The sequence below is a fragment of the Sceloporus undulatus genome, chromosome 8 (assembly GCF_019175285.1).
Source record: "Sceloporus undulatus isolate JIND9_A2432 ecotype Alabama chromosome 8, SceUnd_v1.1, whole genome shotgun sequence".
Taxonomy (NCBI): domain Eukaryota; kingdom Metazoa; phylum Chordata; class Lepidosauria; order Squamata; family Phrynosomatidae; genus Sceloporus; species Sceloporus undulatus.
In genome coordinates this window covers 26,575,247-26,582,994 of record NC_056529.1, presented here as the reverse complement: position 1 = coordinate 26,582,994, position 7,748 = coordinate 26,575,247, and positions in this window count along the sequence as shown.

The following is a 7,748-nucleotide window of genomic DNA, read 5'->3' as shown; positions in this document are numbered from 1 at the left end:
ATGATATCTGCATTACTTCTAATGGTTATGTGCAAGTTGTGATGCATCGCCTCCAAACTTGAACGCGTTACGTCCGGACTCCAATTGGTTCCATTCAAACCCTGATGAAATCCATGCAGTGACGGGTCTGTTTAGCAAAGGGGACTAAAATAGAAACCCATCTGCAACGCGGAAGGCTGTTTTCAAAGGACATCCTGACACAAGGACACACTCTGTCCCAGTCACTTCGGCTCTCCAAGGCTGGATGCCTCCCAAAGGGCTGGTGATCCATCAGACAGATGTGGAGAAGGCCTGCCTTGCGCCAGCTGTTGCTGCCGTTGCTTCTGGATTGCCAACCTGCTCTTTGCCACAGCGCTGGCAACAATGGCTGGTCTGTCCGTCCTGGCATCCCTGAGGCCTGTGGACTGTCATGGGGACAAAGACCCCAGTCTTTGAGGACTCACAAAAAATGATTTCCAGCCCCCTTACTCCCACCCCATTTTCCATTTGGCTGCAGGCAAAAGACAACTGGGGATTGTAAGGTTGCCGGCCTTCTGGGGTTTGATGACAAGAGCTTCAGGAAAGCAAAGGACCGCCGTATGCCCGTCGTATGCCTACTCTGCAGCCTGCCACATTCCCTCCCCATCCTGACTAATATTTTCATCCAAGGGCTGCTCCCGAGAGACTGGGGTGGACTCTGGGCCCCATATCCCCTCCCTTCCCTAGACTTCCCCTCCAGGCGTCGGCACTGTATTTTTGGCCTGGGCTGAAAGATTTGACTGTCTGCTGAACCCGAAGCAGATGCGTTTATGTCGAAAAAGCCAGTCCCAGGCAGGAAATTTTTGCCAGGAAACTGGGTCACGTCTCCCAACCGGCCGTGAACACTACACTTTCCATGTTCATTGCATTCAGGAACAATGAGTTAACTATGTGCTGTCCCCATAAATACAACCCAGTTTATCCATTGTTCTAAATTCAAGAAAAGAAGTTCCACCTAAGCATTAAGAGGAATGTCCTGGTGGAAAGAGCTGTTCAACAGTGGAATGGACAACCTGGGAGGGTGTTGGGTTCTTCTTCTTTGGAGGTCTTTAAGCAGAGTTTGGATGACCATCGTTTGGGAATGCTTTCATTGGCAGGGGGTTCGACATAAATAACGAAGAGTTGTGATAGTTGAAACAAAACACACCATGCCTATCTTCTGTAAGCACCTCACTGAAGCTAGTGGTCTTAACAATCTGCCTCTCTCCTGTGAACTTACCCTTTTAAAGCCATAGCACAGTGATGGCGAACGTTTTAGAGACTGAGTGCCCAAACCGCAACCCAAAACCCAACTTATTTATTGCAAAGTGCCACATCCCTCTGTCTTTCTAGTAGCAAACTCTGGCAAACTCTGTGCTAAGGTGATGGCGTGTGTGCCCACAGAGAGGGCTCTGAGTGCCACCTCTGGCACTAGTGCCATAGTTTCACCATCACTGCCATAGCAGTTCATACATGATGGAACCCCAGACTGAAATACTCTCCACATCAGTAAACGCATGCATGGCCATAAAGGAGGGAAGCGTGACAAAAGTTGATCCGGCTGCTAGCACACGGGTCAGGCACCCTTCCCTACATGACGGCGGCCCTGATCCAAACTCAGTGTGAAATAAAATCTAATGAATCCCACTCCCAGAGACTGTGGCTGTCTCTCCGTTCCCAAAAGGGCATGCTGGAGACCACCTGCTTTCTCTGTTCCTCATCCAAACAATCCCTTGCCCAGTCTTTCCTCTCCCCAGTTGATTGTTATTTTGGTTGATTTGTTTGTCTGCTTTGGCGCCCTGGAGACTCCATTCTCTTTGCGGGAAGCCGCGGCTCTCTATTAAACAAAGGGAGAAAAATTCCCGCCACCCCTTACCCTGCACAAGCCCCCGAACTTCAAAAGGCTTTTCCAGGCTCAGTCCAGGATTAAAAAAGAACAGGTGGATGCTGCAAGCATTGTTGAGGACGGAGAAGGAGAGCAAAAGGCAACGGGGAATTGCAAGCACATGTGGAAAGCCATTGTCTCCTTTCGCTGGGAGGAAGGAAGTGGGTCTCTCCTCTCCAGCTCAGTTTGCTTCTTTGTTGAGGTTGGGAGTAAGCTTCCCAGATGTCAGGGCCAGGTCTTCCTTCTCCAATCCTCAGGGCCAAGGGGAGGAATCTCAAGGTGATGGCACTGCCTTGAAAAATCTCTGGTGTCTGGCTGGTATGTGTGTATGTGTGTCTGTTTTCCTCATTTTTAAAATTTGGCGTTTCTTGTTCAAATATCGTACTGTTCCAGCTGAAACAAATGACAACTCGAGTGGCAAGTGGGGCAATAGCAAAAGCAAACTTTCTGGAAATCATTTTTTGTGGGTTTTTCAGGCTATGTGTCCATGTTCTAGAAGAGTTTACTCCTGACGTTTCGCCAGCAGCTGTGGTAGCTAGCATCTTCCGAGAGCATTCAGAAATGGACTCTATGGGGTTCCCCTCTCCTTTTTTGCTAGGCTAAGAAGCCACCTGAGGGTCACAGAGGCAGAAAACTAGCTCCTGGACCTATGGAAAGTTTCCCTTTCTTGTCTTAAAGACATCTGGATCCCAGGCAGCCAAACAAGGAAAAACTGCTTTTGTTGTGCGCTTTGAAGCTAAGCATTTGGAAAAGCGCTCTGAGGTTTTGTGGTGTTATCTCTCTGAATCTTACATGAATGCAGAGCCAAACAGTGTTCAGTGCTTTTCATACATGATTTCCCTGCCCAGCTACCGCCTTGATTATATTTCCATCCATTGCTTTGGAAGAATTGGCCTTTTCCGTGAATTTTCCACGTTCCGAATGAATTTTGTTTACCTTCAGCGACATTAGCCAAATCTGATTGGCTGCCTAGTATTATGATGTCATGAGATCCGCTCTCTGATAGGATTCCTGATTGGCAAACATCATCCCTGGGGCTGATCCAGGAAACATTGCCTTCATTTGCCAATCTGATTGGCTATGTAGCATTGTGACATCATTGGATCATTACAGGATTCCTGACTTGCTCATCCAAGTATAATAAAAGTAGTATAGAGGGGAAAAATCTAAGACGCATTAACCTGAAGGGGGGAATGGTAACTGGAATCTTATGTGACCTGTCACATTATGTAACTTTATGTATATGTAGCAGATTGCATTCAATAAAGGGGTTTCAATAAAGAAGCCCCTTTATTCAATGCAAAACAGGACACAAACAAGAGTGTCCTATGTGCATTGGTACATCAAAACTGATGTATGTGCATCAGGACCAATGCATACCATTGTGCATCAGGCATCAATGTGCATTCTCAATAGCATAACAATAGCATTTACATTTACATAAATTCAACCTAGATAACAGGGAAATCCAAGCACTAAACAATCCGGACCCTGCTTAGCTTTCAAGACCAGACAGGATCTGGTGCCTTTAAGGTATCGGAGGTGAAACCAGGCTTCAAATGAGAATTTCAACTGGATGCTGCAGGTTCCAACAACCCAACTCTCTTGGATGAGGAAGATCTTGGAGGGAAAGCATTCTCTTTGGAAATGCAGAATGGTTGCCCTGAATAAGGCCTTAAAGAAGACCCTGAGAAAGGTTGACAGGAGAAAAAAAGGAAAGAGAGGCGGCAAAGAGAGGAAACAACAGGGGACCGAACTGCTGAAAAGGGGGGCAGGGAAGCAAGAGAGGAGCCCTATTGTGTAGTGCCCAAGAGGGTCACCAACGAGTTAAACTGGTTAATGTGTTGGGGTGGCTTCGTTTGCACCGTTTGTAAGAAAGCAAAGCAGGGAGACAAAAGGCTGAGAGGGAGCCTCCTTTCAGGGAACGCAGTCTCCCTTTAAAAGGATTTCGTTCCCCTTGTCGCTCTCTTGAATGGAATTTAGTGGTGACTCCTTCACAGCTAAGCCTTTGGTGGCAGGAGTGGGCAAATCTCCCAGCCTTCCCTCCCCATTGCATTCTTCTGTCCCCGGCAACCTGGACGGCCCTCTTGGCTAGCCCATTGTAGCCGCCATTGTTGCAAAGGGGAACAGGGCCCGAGGAACAGAAAATGGGGCCCAGAGAAAGCTTGGGGCCTGGTGAAAGCGGGTGGCGTAAGAGGGCGTCCTGGTTTCTCATGCATGTCATTCAGGGTGACTTTTCACATCAGGGGTGGAAAAATAAATAGGGAGGAGAAGAACAGGAGGGAGAGGGTGGCTAGTACTAGATTCAATGGGCTGGTTGAAGGAATCCCAAAGACTGACTACTATGCCACCTTGGGCACTGCCAGAGGGAAGCATTGTTGCAAGATGCGACAACACAGGTACCAGAATTTGGAGAGATAGGGGTCCTAAATGTGGAAGAAATGCAGGGCACACACAAAGAGCACTCTTGTGTTGCCACTTACTTTCCTCACCGACACATCGTGCAGGGCAGGACCTTCAGTGCCATCACTTGCCCTATACATGTCCATGTGAGCTTTTGTGCATTTAAATTTTAACTTTGTCATGTTTTAATTAGTTTTATCCAAGTGCTAGATTGGAAGTTAAGAAACCTATGGAGATCTACTGCAAAATATTCTCCAAAGGACATACAGATCTACAATATTTTCTTACTGCCTATATCTGCAAGCTTTCCAAAACAGTCTCCCCAGAAGGCAGTCTACCTGCTATCATGCGTCCTGTCTTTATTTTGGAAGGTGCCACCTTTGCCCTCCGCCATCTCTCTCACCTCTTCTAAAAATGGATACCTTTCTAAACCAGTGCTTTGCTGTCAGCATCGTTCCTCACAGCTGTCCGATGACAGGCTTGTTGGCTGAGCGTCAATCGAACAACACACCTTGCCAAATGTTTCCTGGAAATAAATGTTTTTCACCAACAGCTTTCCAGCTGACAGCAAAGAAAATCTCAAGCAATAACAACCTCCTCCTTGAAACAATCTGAGACAAGCTCAAGCCCTGCTGGGACGTGCAATGAAGCTGGAAGGCAACACATTGCTAGAAGGAAACGGTTCTTACTTGCTCTTCATCTGTTGTTTCACTACCTTTGTTTGCCTTCAGAGTTCATGTTGACAAGGGAGATATCCATGGTCTGGTTGGCACACGTGCGGATTACATTTGCAATGCAAGGATGATGTTGACGATTAATAATAATATTTATTTATTAGCCCGCTCTCCTTATAGATCGAGGCGAGGAACAACAGATTAGAATACAGCCACACAACACAAAATTAAAAACACATAGTGCAATAACATCCAAAATCCACATGACAGCAATTTATGGGCCAACCCAAATGGCACAAAATATATGATAACTTTGGGGTGGCCAATAAAGGTATCACTGTTATGTGGACTTTGGATGTTATTATATTTTGCAGCATGGCCAACATGGCTATCCCTGGATATGGTTTCTAAAGGAAATACAATAGTTAGTAGTATATCCAAGCAGCATCGCAGTGTGGTCAATCTCACAAAAACGACAAATGCCAGGATTCCATAAGATGGGAATCAAGACAATCAAAGTGGTATGAAACTGATATAACTATGTTCTGTGTCTACATCCTAAGATAGTATTACTAGAGCTCTCTCTTTCATATGCTCATACTTATTGCAATATTTGGAAAGCCACTGCTGCCTTCCTTCTACTTTCTTGACTAGGCATCCTCTTTGCTTCTGCTAAGAGTTATCCCCCAGTTCCCTGTATCCCACCCCTTTGACAGATGGGTCATCACCCCTCCTTCTTCCCCCTCTGCATTTCTCCATTGCTGTGTAAAAACCCTTCTCTTGGATCCAGTCCAGCATCAAACTTAACCAAAGGGAGCGATTCACATTGGAATCTGGGCTTTGTGTCGTGTGAACAATTGCCTTAAAAAGCCATGGAGGGGCTTTCTGTTGGCAGATGTGTGAAGCTGGGGACCAATGACATTAGAAGTCGGGCATTTCTCTGTGGCCTCCGTCATGTTAGCCGCCAGTGATTTTTGTGGGTTTCCTGAACCCGAAAAATCCTGGAGGGATATTTCCTTTAATTCCACCTCCCTTGTTGTATTGGCGACACAAACTACATTTCCTGGCATTCCATAGCACTGAGCCAGGGGAGTTAAAGTGGTGTCGAACCAGATTATTTCTGCAGTGCGGATGCAGCCTTTGTTCAGACACACAAGTCACCATGCAAAAGTCTGGGAAGCAGCCTGGCTGGAGAGGCAACGTTTAAAGAAAGTATTCATTATGAGGTCTACCAGTTTCAGATGAAATCTTACTCAGTTCCTTTAAAGAAAACAGGGGAAGGGGGAGATAGCGGCTTTGTGATTTTTTAAAAGGGATTTTGGTTATACTTTCTGTAGAAAAGGCCTTAAAAACCCAACCATTGTAATCTGTCAGTGTGATGGAATGTTTTCTTCATGGCTAACCAAGGATGGCTAACCCTCCCACTTTTTCCCTGGGGAAAGAGTTATTCAATCTCTTGACCACATACAAATATACACTTTGAAACAATTCGGCATTGGGAAAGGATAAAGAGGTCCAGGAATTGGCTTATAAGTGTGGGGGGAAAAGAGGTGGGAATTTCCCCCTCCCATTCCCTCTCCATTGCAATCGCTGCAGCATAGTTTCCCATCTGGAACACACAAACTGTTTCAAATGTCAGAGCCTCATTCCCACTACTTTTTAAACCGGATCGCAATTTGGTTTGAACCCATTCAAACAACCATGGTTCCCACTCAAACCGAATCACTGAAGCTGGAGAGGGGGGCTGTGCACTAGACTCATTTAACCCGCGACTTTTTGATGCTGATGTTTTCCACGTCTTTTTCGATAAATCGGTTCTGCGCAAGTGTGGACCAGATGCGGATCGGAATCGATTTAAGTTTCTCCTTCAGCCGGCTGGAGCGGCTCCATTTTGAATTGATTCATCTATGAATGTGAACCACAAGTGGATTATTTTAGCAGTGAAAAATGCGACCAGGGCAAATGTAGTGGGAACCACGGTCCGGTTTGAATTGATCCATTGATTCAGATTGCACACCGATTTATCTGTAAGTGGGAATGAGTCCATAGATTGGTGATTTGTTGGTCTCCAGAAGGACTGCAATACTTATCATCCTTAAGCAGTGACAATGGTGAAGAGAGAGGGGAGTTGCAATCCAGACACATGTGGGACCCACTCTGGTCTACTCGATGTTACCTGAAGGATGGGAATTGTATGGGCAGTGTGCTGTAGTGGTTTGAGAGATGGCCTAGGACTCTGAGGATTGGGGTTCGAGTTCCTGCTCAGCCATGATAATCCAATGGGTGACTATGGGTGAGTCACACCCTCTCAGCCCCAGAAAATGCTACATTAGGGCTCACCATAAGTTGGGAATGACTTGAAAGCACACAACAACAACAACAACAACAACAACAACAACAACCAGGCATTGTTGAATTGCAAGGCCCAGCAATTTCTTGGACGGCTTTACAAAGGCACTGGACAAACTGATTGACTATCTACCAGTCACAATGGTGATCTATCATCTGTTATATCAGAGGCAATATAGACTTCTGTATACCAGTAGCTCAGGAATCGATAGGTTAGTGATTCTACAATGGAAAACCCCATGATAGGTTCGCCTTAGTTGGAAATAACTTGAAGGCACACAACACACAAACAGGAGGAAATCTAATAATACAGCAGCAGTGACACCTTCTGCACCAAAGCTTCCAGGCAAGGTTTCTGGACTGAGCAATAATGGAAATGATGTATCCTATCTATCTATCTATCTATCTATCTATCTATCTATCTATCTATCTATCTATCT